The sequence below is a fragment of the Tamandua tetradactyla genome, chromosome 9 (genome assembly GCF_023851605.1).
Source record: "Tamandua tetradactyla isolate mTamTet1 chromosome 9, mTamTet1.pri, whole genome shotgun sequence".
NCBI classification, from domain to species: domain Eukaryota; kingdom Metazoa; phylum Chordata; class Mammalia; order Pilosa; family Myrmecophagidae; genus Tamandua; species Tamandua tetradactyla.
The window spans coordinates 30,205,773-30,224,837 of NC_135335.1; positions in this window are offsets into that span (position 1 = coordinate 30,205,773).

Here is a 19,065-nt window from a genome sequence, read left to right on the forward strand (position 1 = left end):
GACTCAGGGAATTGAAAGACAATATGAAGTGCATGAATATACGTGTTGTGGGTGTCCCAGAAGTAGAAGAGAAGGGAAAAGGAGGAGAAAAACTAATGGAGGAAATTATCACTGAAAATTTCCCAACTCATGAAAGACTAAAAATTACAGATCCAAGAAGTGCAGCATACCCCAAAGAGAATAGATCCAAATAGACATACTCCAAGACATTTAATAATCAGAATGTCAGAGGTCAAAGAGAAAGAGAGGATCTTGAAAGCAGCAAGAGAAAAGCAAGCCATCATATACAAGGGAAGCCCAATAAGACTATGCACAGATCTCTCAGCAGAAACCATGGAGGTGAGAAGACAGTGGGATAATATATTTAAATTATTAAAAGAGAAAAACTGCCAACCAAGAATTCTATATCCAACAAAATTGTCCTTCAAAAATGAGGGAGAAATTAAAACATTTTCAGACAAAAAAAATCACTGAGAGAATTTGTGACCAAGAGACCAGCTCTGCAAGAAATACTAAAGGGAACACTAGAGACAGATATGAAGACAGAAGAGAGAGGTGTGGAGAAGAGTGTAGAAAGGAAGACTATGTGTAAAGGTAAAAAGAAGGAAAATTAGATATGACATATAAAATCCAGAAGGCAAAATAGTAGAAGAAAGTACTACCCATGCAGTAATAACACTGAATATTAATGGATTAAACTCTCCAATCAAAAGACATAGTCTGGCAGAATGGATTAAAAACCAGGACCCATTTATATGCTGTCTCTACTCAAAGGTCACGAGGCCAAGGACACAAATGGACATTTGCACACCAATGTTTATAGCAGCATTATTTACAATTGCAAGGAGATGGAAACAGCCACAAAATGTCCATCAACAGACGAGTGGCTAAACAAACTGTGGTATATACATAAGATGGAATATTATGCAGCTGTTAGACAGAATAAAGTTATGAAGTATATAACAACATGAATGGACCTTAAGGACATTATGCTGAGTGTGATTAGCCAGAAACAAAAGGACAAATACTGTATGGTCTCACTGATATGAACTGACATTAGTGAATAAACTTGGAATATTTCCTTGGTAACAGAGACCATCAGGAGATAGAAATAGGGTAAGATATTGGATAATTGGAGCTGAAGGGATACAGATTGTGCAACAGGACTGAATATAAAAACTCAGAAATGGACAGCACAATATTACCTAACTGTAATACAATTATGTTAAAACACTGAATGAAGCTGCATATGAGAATGATAGAGGGAGGAGGGCTGGGGCATAAATGAAATCACAAAGAAAGATAGACCATAAAGATTGAGATGGTGTAATCTAGGAATGCCTGGAGTGTATAATGATAGTGACTAAATGTGCAAATTTAAAAAATGTTTTTGCATGAGGAAGAACAAAAGAATGTCATTACTGCAGTGTGCTGAAAATAGATGGTACTTAAAATTTAAAAATTTCAGCTAAAGTGTAAGACCAAAGCAAAAAATGTTTATTTGGTAGAAATCTATACTTTGACTAGTGCATCTCCTAATATAACTTATGTGGATAGTTGATTGAACACCTTAAGTACATGGAACTTTGTATAGGACATGAGATTTTGTTGGTTTGTCTGGGTGATGCCCTGATGAATCCCAGAGTGATTTGATCAGTGAATGGAAAAGTATTTGCAAAGTCCCCTTCGGGGAATGGTGAGAACGGGGGTGGGGGGGGATCTCAACTTCCCCAAGTTGAATTTTTGATATTCTCACAAGCAGTGTGGACAACCAAAGCTATAGGCTGAGCCCCCAGTCTTGGGGTTTGTTCATATGAAACTTAACCCCACACAGGATAGGTCAAGCCTCCTTAAAATTAAGCCTAAGAGTCACCCCCAAGAGAACCTCTTTTGTTGCTCAGATGTGGCCTCTCTCTCCAGCCAACACAGCAAGCAGACTCACCACCCTCCCTCTGTCTATGTGGGACATGACTCCCAGGGGTGTGGATCTTCCTGGCAGCGTGGGACAGAAATCCCAGAATGAGCTGAGATTCAACATCAAGGGATTGAGAAAAACTCTAGAATGAGCTGAGACCCAGCATCAAGGGATTGAGAAAACCTTCTCGACCAAAAGGGGGAAGAGTGAAATGAGACAAAGTGTCAATGGCTGAGAGATTCCAAACAGAGTCGAGAGGTTATCCTGGAGGTTATTCTTATGCATTAAGTAGATATCACCTTGTTATCCAAGATGTAAGGGAGAGGCTGGAGGGAACTGCCTGAAAATGTAGTGCTATGTTCCAGTAGCCATGTTTCTTGATAATGATTGTATAATGATATAGCTTTCACAATGTGACTGTGTGATTGTGAAAACCTACCTTGTGTCTGATGCTCCTTATCTGCCTTGTCAACAGATGAGAGAAACATATGAAATAAAAATAAATAATAGGGGGAACAAATGTTAAAATAGATTTAGTTTGAAATGCTAGTGATCAATGAGAGGGATCAGTAAGGGATATGGCCTGTAAAATTTTTTTTTCTTTTTTTCTGTTTGTTATATTTTTCTGAATTGATGCTAATGTTCTGGGAAATGATCATGATGATGAATATGCAACTATGTGATATTGTGAATTGCTGAATGTATGTGTTGGGAATGTTTGTTTCTTGTAATTTTTTAAAATTAATAATAAAAAAACTAGTATTAAAAAAAAAGAGTTCTTAACAGTCCAGATGTTAAGTCCCTTATCAGCTATATGATTTGCAACTATTTTCACCCATTCTGTGGATTGTTTTTTCACTTTCTTGATGGTGTCCTTTGTAGCACAAAAGTCTTTTATTTTGATAATGTCCAGTTTGCATGCTTTTCCTTTGGTTGCTTGTGCTTTTGGTATCATATCCAAGAAACCATTGCCTAATCCAAGGTCATGAAGATTTACCTCTAGGTTTTCTTGTAATAGTTTTATAGTTTTAGCTCTTACATTTAGACCCTTAATTCATTTAGAGGTAATCTTTGTATATTTGGTATATGATATGAGGTAGATGGGCAACTTCAATCTTTTGCATGTGGATCTCTAGTGTTGAAGCATATTTATTGAAAAGACTGTTCTTTCCCCATTATTAAATCGTCTTGGCACCCTCACAAAAATCAGGTAGCTGTCACTATGAGGGTTTACTTTTAGAGTCTCAATTATTGTCCTTGGATATGTCTATTCTTATGCTAGTACCAACTTTGTTTTTCTTTTCTAGATTGTTTTGTCTACTCTGATACCCTTGAATTTCCATATGAATTTTAAGATCAGCTTGTCAATTTCTGCAAAGAAGCTGGCTAGAATTTTGATCCTGATTGTGTTGAATCTGTCAATCAATTTGGTGGGGGAGGGGTACTACCATTTTAAGAATATTAAAAGTCTTCTGGGTACCACCATCTTGCAATAATTTACCAAATTGAGGAACACAAAGGGAAAGAGGAGAGGTACCCGCTATATGTTTTCTAGGCCTTTTAGAAAACAGAGTTGTTTCTTTGGCCACATACATACGAATTTACAAGAAAGGTGATATTTTAGACATCAAGGAAGGGGCACTATTAAAAAAGGAAAACCTCACAAATGTTACGATAGAAAAACTGGAAGAGTCTACAGTGTTAGCCAGCATGCTGCTGGTGTTGTAAACAAACAAATGAGGGGCAAGATTTTACCAAGAGAATTAATGTGCATATTGAGCATAGCAAGCACTCTAAGAACTGAGATAGATTCCTGAAATGTGTGAAGGAAAATGATCAGAAAACAAGGAAGCCAAAGAGAAAAGTACCTGGGTTCAACTGATGTGCCAGCCTCTGCCCACAGAAGCACACTTTGTGAGAACTGATGGAAAAGTGTCTGAGCTACTGGAAACTATTCCCTAAGAATTTATGGCATAAGAGGTGTAGAAAATAAAATAAAAGACTTATGGATTCTGTTCTAGTTTGCTAGCTGCTGGAATGTAGTATACCAGAAACGGAATGGCTTTTAAAAGGGGGAATTAAATGAGTTGCTAGTTTACAGTTCTAAGGCTGAGAAAATGTCCCAATTAAAACAAGTCTATAGAAATGTCCAGTCTAAGGCATCCATCCAGGGAAAGATACCTTGTTTCAAGAAGGCCGATGATATCTAAGTTTATAAGAGTTATTTAATGTTTACGTGTGTGTTTCTCTGTAACTACACTGTAAGTTTAGTAGGGTTATTACTTGTTTCTCACAATGCCTATGAAAGTTTATGTTACATAATAATTAGTAGTTGAATGAAAGAATGGGTTTATACTCTTTGTAATGTTATGTTTGGAAGTTGTTTGTTCAATAAAGTCCTTTTAGTATTGAAAAAAAAAGGCCTATGAAGTTCAGGGTTTCTCTCTCAAGTGAGAAGGCACATGGCAAACACAGTCAAGGTTCCTCTCTCAGCTGGAAGGGCACATGGCAGACACAGCGTCATCTGCTAGCTTTCTCTCCTGGCTTCCAGTTTCATGAAGCTCCCCAGGAGGCGTTTTCCTTCTTCATCTCCAAAGGTCGCTGGCTCATGGACTCTCTGCTTCATGGTGCTGCAGCATTCTCTGCTCTCTCTGAATCTCCTTCATTCTCCAAAATGTTCCCTCTTTTATTGGAATTCAGAAATTTATCAAGACCCACCCAAATGGGTGGAGACATGTTGTCACCTAATCCAGGTTAACACCACTCTTGAGTAAATCACATCTCCAGGGAGATGATCTGATTACAGTTTCAAACATACAGTATTGAGTAGGGATTATTCTGCCTTTACGAAATGGGATTTTGATTAAAACATGGCTTTTCTAGGGGAAATACATCCTTTCAAACCAGCACACATTGTTAAAAAAAAAAAAAAAGATGAAATGTCTTTCCAGCTTTTTAGGTCTTCTTTAATTCTTACAAAAATATTGTTTTTTGGAGTATAAATTTTGCACTTCTGCTACATTTATTTCTAAGTATTTTTCCTTTCTTGATACCATTGTAAATTGATTTTTTTCTTAATTTCATTGCAAGTTGTATTAGCTTTCTGTTTTTGCTGTAATAAAGTACCACAAGCACAGCGGCTTAAAACAACACATTTATTCTCTTACAATTCTAAAGGTCACAAGTCTGAAATAGGTCTCACTAAGCTAAATTCAAGATGTCAGCAAGGCTGCATTCCTTCTGGAGGCCCTAGGAGAGAATCCATTTCCTTGCCTTTTCCATCTGTTGGAGGTTGCCTGAATTCCTTGGCTCCTGGCTCCTCCCTCCATTTTCAAAGCCAGAAGTTGCATCAGTCCTACCTCTGCTACCAAGAGAAATCTTCCAATTTCTCTCATTCTGACCTTACTTCCTCCATCTTTCACTTAGAAGGAGCCATGTGATTACATTCGGCCCAGCTGGATAAACCAGATGCTCTCTCATCTGAAGATCCTTAACATAATCTCACCTGCAATGTGTCTTTTGCCATGTGAAATAACATATTCACAGGTTCTTGGATTAGGGCATGAACATCTTTGGGGGGTGGGGGTGGGCATCATTCTACCTATCACACAAGCATATAGAATATATTTGATTTTTGTATATTGATCTTTTTTTTTTGCATGGGTAGGCATCAGGAATCAAACTCAGGTCTCTGGCATGGCAAGCGAGAACTCGGCCTGCTGAGCCACTGTGGCCTGCCCTGTATATTGATCTTGTATCCAGCAATCTTGCTGAACTCATTTGTTAGTTCTAATAACTTTTTTTAGGGGATTCTTTAGGATTTCCTATATAAAAAATCATGTCATCTGTGAATAGAGATTGTTCTACTTCTTCCTTTCCAATCTGTATGCCTTTTATTTCATTTTCTCTCCTAATTGCCCTACCTAGAACCTTTGGTACAATGTTGAGTAGAAGTGGCAAGAATAGACATCCATTCCATAGGGAAACATCTTCAAGATCTAGTAATAGGAGGGAGCTTCTTAAACTTTACTCTCAAAGCAAAAGCAATGAGAGAAAAAATAGATAAATGGAAACTCTGCAAAATCAAAACTTCTGTGCCTCAAAGGACTTTGTCAAAAAGGTGAAGAGGCAGCCAGCTCAGTAAGAGAAAATATTTGGAACCACATACTGGATAAAGGTTTGATGTCTTGTGTACATAAAGAAATTATACAATTCAACAACAAAAGAACAAATAACCCAATTATAAAATAGGCAAAATATATGAATACACATTTCTCCAAAGATCAGATACAAATGGCTAAAAAGCACATGAAGAGATGCTTATCCTCATTAGCTCTAAGAGGAATGCAAATCGAAATTACAATGAGATATCACCTTATACCTATAAGACTGGCTATTATTAAATATACAGGAAACTACAAATGTTGGAGAGGATGTGGGGAAACTGTAACACTTATTCGTTGTTGGTGGGAAATGCATAAAGGTACATACACTGTGGAAGACAATTGGTGGTTCCTCAGAAAGCTAAATATCAAGTTGCCCTATGACCTGACAAAACCACTAGCTGGCATATACCCAGAAGAGCTGAAAGCAGTGACACAAACAGATATTAGCACACTGATATCATAGTGGCACTATTTGCAATTGCCAAAAGATGCCAACAACCCAAGTGCCCATCAACAGATGAGTGGATAAACAAAATATGGTATGTATGTATACGATGGAATGTTATGCAGCAATAAGACGAAATAGGTACTGAAGCATTTGACAAAATGGATGAACCTTGAGGACATAATGCTGAGTGAAATAAGCTAGATACAGAAGGACAGATACTGTAAGATTTCACTATTATGACTTTGGTAAACTCAGAAGTTTACACCATAGATTATAGGGAACTTAGAGGTACACAGAAGCTAGAGATGGGCGAATGGATCAACCAATGAGGCTAAACTTAATGTAAGGTAACGGATAAAAGTGATGGTCATTCATTAGTGAGGTAACAAGTAACATTGCCATATTGAAGATGAGTATGATTGAAAGGGGTTGCATAGAGTCATGTACTCCACCAATTAACTCTATAATTATAAATAATTTTTACATGAACTATTCCAAAGGTTTGATCTTGTATAAAGAGTCAGTAATAGAGGGGTGTATGGTGAAAACTAATATTGCATGATATGGCCTATAGTTAACAAGAAGACATCAATAATACCATAGCAATATCAGGGCTAAATAATTGGGGGGAAGTGACAAGAGACGGAGGGGGTAGATTTGATATTTAGTGAGGCTGTGTTTATCGGTTCTTCGTCTCTTTAGACCAATGAAAACTGTTTGAAATAGAGAGTGCTGGTGACTGTACGGTTAAGTGAGGACTCTGAAAGACATGGATTGTTTATTTTGGACATTATCCATAATGCCCAATAGTTGGAGGGGGCTGAAGGGTACAATGACTGAGAAGCAGAATGGTGAGCTGTGATCTATATATATGATGGAATATTCTGTGACTTCAAAAAGGAATGAAGTCGAGAGGCATGCAACGAAGTGAATGAAACTTGGGGACAATGTGTTGTGCAAAATATGCCAGAAACAAAAGAACAAATATGGCATGGTCTTTTTTTGGAAAATACTTATAAGAAAACTATTGTCTAGATTATAACCTCTTATCGCAGTCACACTTAATCCAGAGTTGTAAATGCATTTCTAGATTCAGCAATGCTGTGCTGTATGTATATAAGCTGGCATTTCCCTGGAATGCTGGATACCTCTGTGACACCCGAGCTGGACTTCTGCAGCTCTAAAAGTGAGCATTGCTACATACAACAACCAAAAGTTACCAAAAGAGAGATCAAGCTTCAATTGGAGATAAAAACGAAGCAGATCTGGTTAGGACTTTGGTGAATCAGGACACAGGGAAAAGTATAATAGTGTATGTATTCTAGAGCCTCAACTATTTCTGAGACTAAAGTTAGAAACATTTATTACATCTCAAACCTAATTTACTGTAACACACAATCTAAATAAACCTGCATGGATAGCTCATTTAAACAACCTAAACACATGGAACCCAGGACGGGAGTGAGGCCTTGTAATTCTGTACAGCTTAATTTAATATCTGGAAATATCCCAGACTATGGTGGGCTGATAATTAAAAAGCATTGGTACAGCCCTCTGAGGAACTTGAGAAAAAATATGAAACTATTAAATTTTCCCATCTGGGAAGCCCCTGGTGCTCTCTCAAATGTTAGGGACTCTCAAGAAAATAGGCCAAGCCCTTAATTTTGAGGCTTGCCCTTATGAAACTTATTTCTGTAGTGGAGAAGCTGAGGCTACCTATAATTATGCCTAAGGGTTGCTTCCGAGAAAACTCTTTAGTTGCTCAGATGTGGCTTCACTCTCTTTCTCTAAACCCAACTCTGCAAGGAAAATCATTGCCCTCCTCCCTACAGGGGACATGTGTGAGTCTCCCTGACAATGTGGGTCATGACTCACAAGAATGAGGTTGGCCCTGGTACCATGAGATCAACAATGCTTTCTGGACCAAAATGGGGAAAAGAAATGTGGCAAAATAAGGTATCAATGGCTAAGAGAGTTCAAATGGACTTGAGAGGCTATTCTGGAAGATGCTCTGATGCAAACTTCAGCTAGGAATTGCTAATTGTCATGGTTTACCAACCCCCAACCAGCATCTTTTCTGTTAACAATAAAGAACACCTAGGGTGCTGACTGAAACTCTATAAAAGTTTCATGTACTAAGTTTACTTTCTTGAAACCTATAATCTTCAAAGGGCTCCTAGGCCAGACAAGTCCTGAAACCCATATGGGCTAGCTTCTCCAAGAACAACAACTAATTCCATCTTCCTATTCTATATTGTTGATACTCCTTTTCAATATGAAAAAGTTAGAATGGGTATAGCCCAAAGATCCTTATAAATTGTGAGTAGGATCAAAAGAGAAGGAGGAGTTGTAACAGAGAAGATAGGATTTAACAGATAAGTATGACAGCTGAATCACTATATTGATGTTTCTTTTTGCCTCCAGTGTTTTAGAGCAGCTACAACATAAAACCTGAAGTTGTGGAATGGTAACCCATACCAAATGTTGAAATCTGTTTTGTAACTACTTGTTAAAATGTACTCTGCTGCCAGGCCAGAGGACCCAGGTTTGATTTCCAGTGCCTGCCCATGTTAAAAAAAAAAAGTACTCTGAAAATTATTGGTTTTTAAATTATTTTTAACTTTTTAAAATATATTTCACGACAAAAAAATTAAAATTACACTAGAGGCATACAACACCAGATTTGAAGAGGCATAAGAAAGGATCAGCAAGCTATAACACAGAGCATCTGAATTCTAATAGACAAAAGAGCAGATAGAGAAAAAAATGGAAAATAATTGAGCAGGGTCTCAGGAACTGAGTGACAGTATGAAGTATACAAACATATGTATCATGGGTGTGCCAGAAGAAGAAGAGATAAGGGTCAGAAAATATATTTGAGGAAATAATGCTTGAAAATTTCTCAACTCTTATGAAAGAAATAGATATCCATGTCCAAGAAGCTCAACATACTCCAAAGCAAGTAAATCTGAATATTCCAAGATACATACGAATCAGAATGTCAAATTCCAAAGACAAAGAGAGAATTATGAAAACAACAAGAGAAAAGCAGCTCATCATATACAAGAGAGGCCCAGTAAGACTAAGTTCCAGTTTTTCATCAGAAGCCATAGAGATGAGAAGGCAATGGTAGGATATATTTTAGACACTGAAAGACCCAGCAAATTGTGCCTCAGAAATGAGGGAGAGTTTAAGATATTCACAGATAAACAAAAACTGAGAGAGTATGTTAACAAGAGTCCTGATCTACAAGAAATATTAAAGGGAACCCTACCTATGGAAAGGGAAAGACAGGATAGAGAGGCTTGGAGGACAGCATAGAAATGAAGATTATCAGAAAAGGTAACTAAAAGGGTAAAAAGAGAGACAGAGATAAGATATAACCTATAAAAGCCAAAGGATAAAAAGTAAGTACTGCCATTACAGTAATCACACTGAATGTTAATGGGCTAAATTCTCCAATCAAAAGACACAGACTGGCAGAATGGATTTAAAAAATATGAGCCATCTATATGCTGTCTACAAGAAACTCACTTTAGACCCAAGGATACAAATAGGTTGAAAATGAAAGGCTGGAAAAAGATATCCCATGCAAAATGTAATGAAGAAAAAAAAATCTGGGGTAGCTATACTATTGTTGGACAAAACTGACTTTAAATGCAAAGCTGTTATAAGAGACAAAGAAGGGCATATCTTAATAAAAGGGGCAAACCAATAAGAAGAAATAACAATCATAAATATACATGTACCTAACCAGGGTGTCTGAAAATACATTAGGCAAACACTGGCATCATTGAAAGATAGACATCTCTACAATAATAGTTGGACACTTCAGTACACCACTCTTATCAATAGATAGAACATCTAGACAGAGGATGATTAAGGAAACAGAGAACTTGAATAGCTTGATAAATGAACTAGACCTAACAGACAAATTAGAACCAACTTCCCCTAAACAGCAAGATACACATTCTTCCAAAGTGTGCATGGATCATTCTCCAGGATAGACCACATGCTGGGTCACAAATAGGTCTCAATAAATTTTAAAGGACTGAAATTATGCAAAGCACTTTTTTTTAAGACACACAATTTTTTATTATTTATTTATTTCTCTATTTGACATGGGCAGGCACTGGGAATCGAACCTGGGTCTCTGGCATGGCAGGCGAGAATTCTGCCACTGAGCCACCATCGCACCACCTGCAAAGCACTTTCATAATGGAAAGAAACTGGAAATCAATGAGAGGCATGGGACTGGAAAATTCACAAATTTATGGAAGCTAAACAACACACTCTGAAACAATCTGTGGGTGAAAGATAAAATTGCAAGAGAAATCAGTAAATATCTTGAGACGAATGAAAATGGGAACACAACATATGAAAACTTATGGGATGCAACAAAGGCAGTGCTGAGAGGAAAATTAAGAGCTGTAAATGCCTAAATTAAAAAAGCAGAAAGAGGTAAAATCAAAGATTTAACTACACATTTGGAGGAAATAGAAAAAGAACTGCAAACTAAACCCAAGGCAAGCAGAAGGAAAGAAATAACAAAGATTTGAGCAGAAATAAATGAAATTGAGAACAAAAAACTATAATCAACAAAACCAAGTTGTTGTCTTCTGAAAATATCAACAAAATGATATCAACAAACCTGTAGCTAGACTGAAAAGAAAAAGAGAGAGAAGACGCAAATAAATAAAATCAGAAATGAGAGGGAGGTGTATGTAGTCAGGGTACTCTAGAGAAACAGACACAACAGGAGAGATCTGTAAACATGAGATTTATAAAGGTGTCTCATGCAACCTTGGGAATAGAAGAGTCCAAAATCTGTAGGGCAGGCTGTGAGGTTGGTGGGTCTGATGAAGGATCTGGACAAACTCCACAGGAGAGACTGACAGGCGCAAAAGCAGTAAAAGTGTCTTTCTTCTTCCTTAAAAGTCTTCAGCTGATTGGGTTATCTCATTGTAGGTGGCACACCTTAGTTGATCTCAGATGTAATCATCCACAGATGCAATCAACTGATGATTTAATCAACCAGCCACGAACTATCCTTGCAACAATGGTCAGGTCAGTGCTTGCCTAAACAGACAACTGGGCATAATTATTTGGCCAATTTGACACGACAACCTAAGCATCACAGTCCATCCCTTGTCAACTTGGCAGCTATACACATCACCTTGAAACATGCTTAATTTCCAAATAGAACACAATAACAGACATATGTTTCGCCTAACAATACTCAACTGTCCTGCGTACAACTGAAACGCACTATAGCTCTCCAGAACAGGGTGCTAGTCCTTAGGTAACATTCATGCTTAAACTTCATATCCTATGACTTAAATGCTATAACATAAACAATACAACTTATGTCATATGATATGATACAAGAAAAACATATTTGCTTAAGTACAAATGCAAACATACTCATAATAAAACAGGGAGGAAATATTCATACAATCACAGTCCTTGTTTCTATAACTGGTCATATGGTCATAGTTCGTATTTATCACTACCTTCTTCTACTACCCCTTTCATGTTCCCTTTACCCTCAGCAAGCACTTCAGCTGGTCGTGGTTCTTTGCCAGGGGGTGACCCAGACCGTCATTCCTGAAGTTTCTGGGCCATTGGTAGTCCTGCCTGGATTGGGTTGTTGCAGTTTTCCATTGACTTTAATCACAGGGCATGGTAGTACTGAGAGATACCCTAGGTGATCTTCTATATTCCAGGAAAACTCTTCTTTACTTCCATTGTGTAATTGCAGTTCTATTTCCCCTTGACAGGATCAATCACTCCAGACAGAACAGTAATCCCCTTTCATGCCTGTTGATTCAGTGGCATGAGAAGCCTAATGTGACCAGGTGGCAGTCTTAATTTCCAGTTCAATGGAATCATTGTGTGTCTCCTGGAAGAAGCACTCCTCCTTTTGGAAATAAGACCTGTAGACCAGCAGAGCTTAAGGTTTCAGGAAAAGGGAAGCAAACATTTTCCTAGTGGATCACTAGGGGTGATGGTGAGTGTTGCCACTCCCATTTCCCTTGATTCCTGGACCCATGAATCCTGATTATGGGAGAAACAGCATCATAGAGGGGACATTGAGTCAGAGCATACACAGCCTCCTGTAGAACATTGCCCTAGCCCTGCAAGGTATTGCCACCTAGTTGGCACTGTAACTGGGTCATCAAAAGGCCATTCCACCATTCTATCAACCCAGCTGCCTCTGAGTGATAGGGAACATGGGAAGACCCGAGGAATTCCATGAGCAGGTGCCCATTCCCATACTTCATTTACTGGGAAATGGGTTCCTTTATCAGAAGCAATACTGTGTGGAATACCATGATGGTGGATAAGGCATTCTGTAAGCCCACGGATGGTAGTTTTGGCAGAAGCATTGTATGCAGGGAATGCAAACCCATATCCAGAGTATTCACATGGGACACAAATATCTTCAAGTTCTTTGTCCACTTAGAAAGCCTATCCACATATCTCTTCCCCAGACCTCTTTGTCACCAATTTTCCAATCATGCTCCTTTCAAGTCTCTGACCAAACCACTAGCAACAGTCCATGAGTCAGATTACAAATGCACCTCTGGCTAGTTCTCCTTCCAAGAAAAATGGACAACCAGAAGCACTGCTCAAAGTTCTGCCAACTGGGAGGATTTCCCCTCACCTCTGTCCTTTAAGGACATCCCAGAATGGGATTGTAGAGCTACAGCTCTCCAATTTCAGGGCAGTTCCTGCATGTTGTGCAGAACCATCTGTAAACCACACCTGACTTTTCTCTTCCTTAGTCAACTGACTGTAAGGAACTCCCCAGGAGGCCATAGCTCTGGTCTGGGAAAGAGAAGGTAATGTGGCAGAAGTGGGGGCCATGGACATTTGGGCCACTTCCTCATGTAATTTACTTGTGCCTTCAGAACCTGCTTGACCCCTATCTCTAATATACCATTTCCATTATATGTTGGAGTGCTGCTGTGCACACCCAACTTTATGGTTCGGTGGGTCAGACAAAACCCAGCTCATGATAGGCAACTCAGGTCTTGTTCTAGTTTGCTAGCTACTGGAATGCAATATACCAGAAATGGAATGGCTTTTAACAAGGGGAATTTAATGAGTTGCTAGTTTACAGTTCTAAGGCCGAGAAAATGTCCCAATCAAAACAAGTCTATAGAAATGTCCAATTTAAGGCATCCAGGGAAAGATACCTTGGTTCAAGAAGGCCAACGAAGTTCAGGGTTTCTCTCTCAGCTGGAAGGGCACATGGTGAATGCAGCGTCATCTGCTAGCTTTCTCTCCTGGCTTCCTATTTCATGAAGCTCCCCTGGAGGCGTCTTCCTTCTTCATCTCCAAAGGTCGCTGACTGGTGGACTCTCTGCTTTGTAGTGTTGCTCTCTCTGAATCTCTGATTCTCCAAAATGTTTCCTCTTTAATAGGACTTCAGAAACTAATCAAGACCCACTCAAATGGGTGGAGACATGTCATCCCCTAATCCAGTTTAACAACCATTCTTAACTAAATCACCTCAACCAGGGAGATGATCTCATTACAGTTCCAAATATACAGTATTGAATAGAGATTATTCTACCTTTACGAAATGGGATTTATATTAAAACATGGCTTTTCTTAGGGGGCATACTTCCTTTCAAACCAGCACAGGTCTCATGGTAACTTGGTGGCCCATGGTTAAGTGTTCAGTCTCTACTAAGGCTCAGTAGCAGGCCAAAAGCTGTTTCTCAAAAGAAGAGTAGGTATCTGCAGCAGATGGTAAGTCTTTGCTCCAAAATCTTAAGGGTCTGCATTGTGATTCTCCTATAGGGGCTTGCCAAAGGCTCCAGACAGCATATCTATTTGCCACTGACACTTCCAGCACCATTGGATCTGCTGGATCCTATGGCCCAAGTAACAGAGCAGCTTGCACAGCAGCCTGGACCTCTTGCAGAGTCTCCTGTTCTTATGGTCCCCCACTTAAAACCAGAAGCTTTTCTGGTCACTCAGTAAATGGACCAGAGTAGCACACCCAAAAGAAAAATACGTTGTCTCCAAAATCCAAAGAGGCCAACTAGGCATTGTGCCTCTTTTTTGGTCATAGGAGGGGCCAGATGCAGCAGCTTATCCTTCACCTTAGAAGGGATATCTTGACATGCTCCACACCACTGGAAACCCAGAAACTTCACTGAGGTGGAAGTCCCCTGTATTTTTGTTGGATTTACCTCCCATCTCCTTACCTGCAAATGCCTTACCAATAAGTCTAGAGTAGTTGCTACTTCTTGCTCACTAGGTTCAATTACCATGATATCATCAATATAATGGACCAGAATGATGTCTTATGGGAAGGGTAAACGATCCAGGTCCCTGAGGATAAGGTTGTGACATAGTCTCAAAATATCCTTGCAGCAATGGTCAGGCCAGTGCTTGCCTGATCAGACAACTGGGCATAATAAGCATTTGGCCAAGTTGACACCAGAACCTAACCATCACAAGGTAGTTTCAAAGACCTTCCATCCAAAGTATGAACCATGGAAGAAAAACTAGACAAATTCCTCGAAATTGAATACTTTTCGTTCTTCAAAGAACTTTGTCAAATGGGTGAAAAGGAGCCAACTCATAGGTAAATATATTAGGAAATCACATATATGATAAGGTTTAATACCCAGGATATATAAAGAGATCTTACAACTCAACAATAAGAAGACAATAACCCAATTTAAAAATGGGCAGAAGACTTGAATAGACATTTTTCCAAAGAGGATATACAGATGGCTAAAAAGCAGATGAAAATATGCTTAGCTTCACTAGCTATTAGGGAAATGCAAATCATAACTACAATGAGATATTTCATACTTACTAGAATGGCCACTATAAACAAAACAGGAAACTGCAGGTATTGGAGAGGATGGAGAGAAATAGGAACACTTATTCACTGTTGTGGTGATATAGAATGGTGCAGCCAGTCTGGAAGACAGTTTGGTTTTGCAGGAAGTTAAATATAGAACTGCCATATGGTCCGGCAATCCTGCTACTAGGATATACTCAGAAGAACTGAAGGTAGGGATGAGAACAGACATTTGCACACCAATGTTCAAGCAGCATTATTCACAATTGCCAAAAGATGGAAACAATCAAAGTGTCCCGCAAACGAGGAATGGATAAACAAAATGTCTTATATATATATATATATAATGATAATAGAGGAAAAAAAGACTATACATACCATACCCCTTACCCCTCGCTTTCATTTACCACTATTTCAAACTGAATTTATTTTAACATTTGTTCCCCCTATTATTTATTTTTATTCCATATGTTCTACTCTTCTGTTGATATAGTAGCTAAAGGGAGCATCAGACATAAGGTCTTCACATTCACAGAGTCTCATTGTGAAAGCTATATCATTGCTCAATCATCATCAAGAAACATGGCTACTGGAACACAGCACTACATTTTCAGGCAATTCCCTCCAGCCTCTCCACTACATCTTGAACAACAAGGTGATATCTACTTAGTGCATAAGAATAACCTCCAGGATAACCTCTTGACTCTGTTTGGAATCTCTCAGCCATTGACACTTTGTCTCATTTTACTCTTCCCCCTTTTGGTCGAGAAGGTTCTCTCAATCCCTTGATGTTAATTCTCAGCTCATTCTAGGGTTTTTCTCAATCCCTCGATGCTGAGTCTCAGCTCATTCCAGGATCTCTGTCCCATGTTGCCAGGAAGGTCCACACCCCTGGGAGTCATGTCCCATGCAGAGAGGGGGAGGGTGTTGAGACTGCTCGTCGTGTTGGCTAGAGAGAGGGACCACATCTGAGCAACAAAAGAGGCTCTCTTGGGGGGTGACTCTTAGGCCTAAATTTTAAGTAGACTTGACCTATCCTTTGTGGGGTTAAGTTTCATGTGAACAACCCCCAAGACTGGGGGCTCAGCCTATAGCTTTGGTTGTCCACACTGCTTGTGAGAATATCAAGAATTCAACTTGGGGAAGTTGAATTTCTCCCCACTCTCACCATTTCCCGAAGAGGGCTTGAAAATACTTTTCCAGTCACTGATCAAATCATTCTGGGATTCATTGGGGGATCACTCTGGACAAACCAACAAAATCTCATGTGCTACCTGAGATTCCAAGTACTTATGACATTCAATCAAACTATCTACATGAGTTATATTAAGAAATGCTCTAGTCAAAATCTAAATTTTGCAACAAATAAACATTTTTTTCTTTAGTCTCACACGTGAGGTGACATTTTAAAGTATTAATTATCATCTATTTTCAGCACCCTGCAATAATGACATTCCTTTGTTCTTCCTCATGCCAAAACATTTTTAAAATTTGTACATTGTACATTTCACTATTATTATACACTCTAGGCATTCCTAGATTATACCATCTTGATCTTTAACATCTATCTTTCTTTCTGATTTCATTTATGTCCCCAGTCCTCCTCCCTCTATCATTCTCACATGCAGCTTCATTCAGTGTTTTAACATAATTACATTACAGTTAGGTAGTATTGTGCTGTCCATTTCTGAGTTTTTGTATCCAGTCCTGTTGCACAGTCTGTATCCCTTCAGCTCCAATTACCCACTATCTTACCCTATTTCTATCTCCTGATGGTCTCTGTTACCAACGACATATTCCAAGTTTATTCACTAATATCAGTTCATATCAGTGAGACCATACAGTATTTGTCCTTTAGTTTTTGGCTAGTCTCACTCAGCATAATGTTCTCAAGGTCCATCCATGTTGTTACACACTTCATAAGTTTATTCTGTCTTAGAGCTGCATAATATTCCATCATATGTATATACCACAGTTTGTTTAGCCACTCGTCTGTTGATGGACATTTTGTGGCTGTTTCCATCTCCTTGCAATTGTAAATAATGCTGCTATAAACATTGGTGTGCAAATGTCCGTTTGTGTCTTTGCCCTTAAGTCCTCTGAGTAGATACCTAGCAATGGTATTGCTGGGTCATATGGCAATTCTGTATTCATCTTTTTGAGGAACCACCAAACTGCCTTCCACAGTGGTTGCACCATTTGACATTCCCACCAACAGTGAATAAGGGTGCCTCTTTCTCCACATCCTCTCCAGCACCTGTCATTTTCTGTTTTGTTGATAATGGCCATGCTGGTGGGTGTGAGATGATATGTCATTAGTGGTTTTGATTTGCATTTCTCTAATGGCCAGGGACATTGAGCATCTCTTCATGTGCCTTTTGGCCATTTGTATTTCCTCTTCTGGTAGGTGTCTGTTCAAGTCTTTTTCCCATTTTGTAATTGGATTGGCTGTATTTTTGTTGTTGAGTTGAACAATCTCTTTATAAATTCTGGATACTAGACCTTTATCTGATATGTGGTTTCCAAATATTGTCTCCCATTGGTTGCACATAATTTTTAAATCTTATTCATAGTTTTGTTTTCCTTTTCATTCCTAATGGTATTTATATCTTTCCTTTTTTTGATCAGACTCGCCAAAAGCTTGACTACTTTATTCATCTTTTGAATAACAGGCTTCTCATTTATTAATCAGTTCTACTATGTTTTTGTTGTTATTTTAACTGTAGAAGTTTACTGATTCATGAATTTTGTGTGTTTTTTAAAGCTTCTTAAATTGAATGCTTACTTAATTTTTATTTATTTATTTGCATGGGCAGGCATTGGGAATTGAACTTGGGTCTCTGGCATGGCAGGCAAGAACTCTGTCACTGCACCACCATCGCCCGCCCTACTTCATTTATTTTTAATCTGTCTTATTCTTTAATAAATATATTTGCATCTGTAAAATTTCCTCTGTGAACTGTTGGCTGCATCCCATGAATTTTGATATGCAGTGTTTCCACATTGTCATTAATTTCTAAATAGACTAAAATTTATATTGATTTACTCTTTAACCTCAGATTATTTAGATGGGCCTGCATTTTGGGCTGTGGTTTTCTCCATCAATTAAATCTCATTTGCTTTTTATCTTTTAAATCTACCAGATGATCCCTTCTGTTTTCCAGTGCTGTTTTGGATTTATTGCTTGTACATATCTTTTTTCAATTCTAGGAACCAGTGGGAAGAGCGGAGTATAGGCTCATATACTCAGTGTGCCAGAAATATGACCTCATCTCCCCCAGGTTGAATAATTTCTTTTCAACAACGGACATTCTCAATCATATTTGTCTCTAATGAGAAGTTAGAGACTGATATTATAAAGAAGAAAAGAGATATCCTAAGATGGAATTCTTTGAAGAAGAGATAAATAATGTGATGATGAGCCCAAGCAGAGGAAACCAGCCTGTGAAAAGAAAGGGTACCTCCTTTAACGTAAGAGGAGAGAAGGAGACCGATGATGCATCTCACCAACTTTCCTCTTTTCCAAGCCAGATACCCACAGTTTTAAAGTTGTTTTTCATGACGTCTCCCTGGTTTCCTTCTCTGTTCCTTGATCCTTTCTAAAAAATGATTACTGTAAAAACATGTTGATAAAGTCCAAACAGCACCATTAAATCCTTTTGTTTTGGATACTATACTAATCTTAGGTCCAAAACTGCTTAGCTTA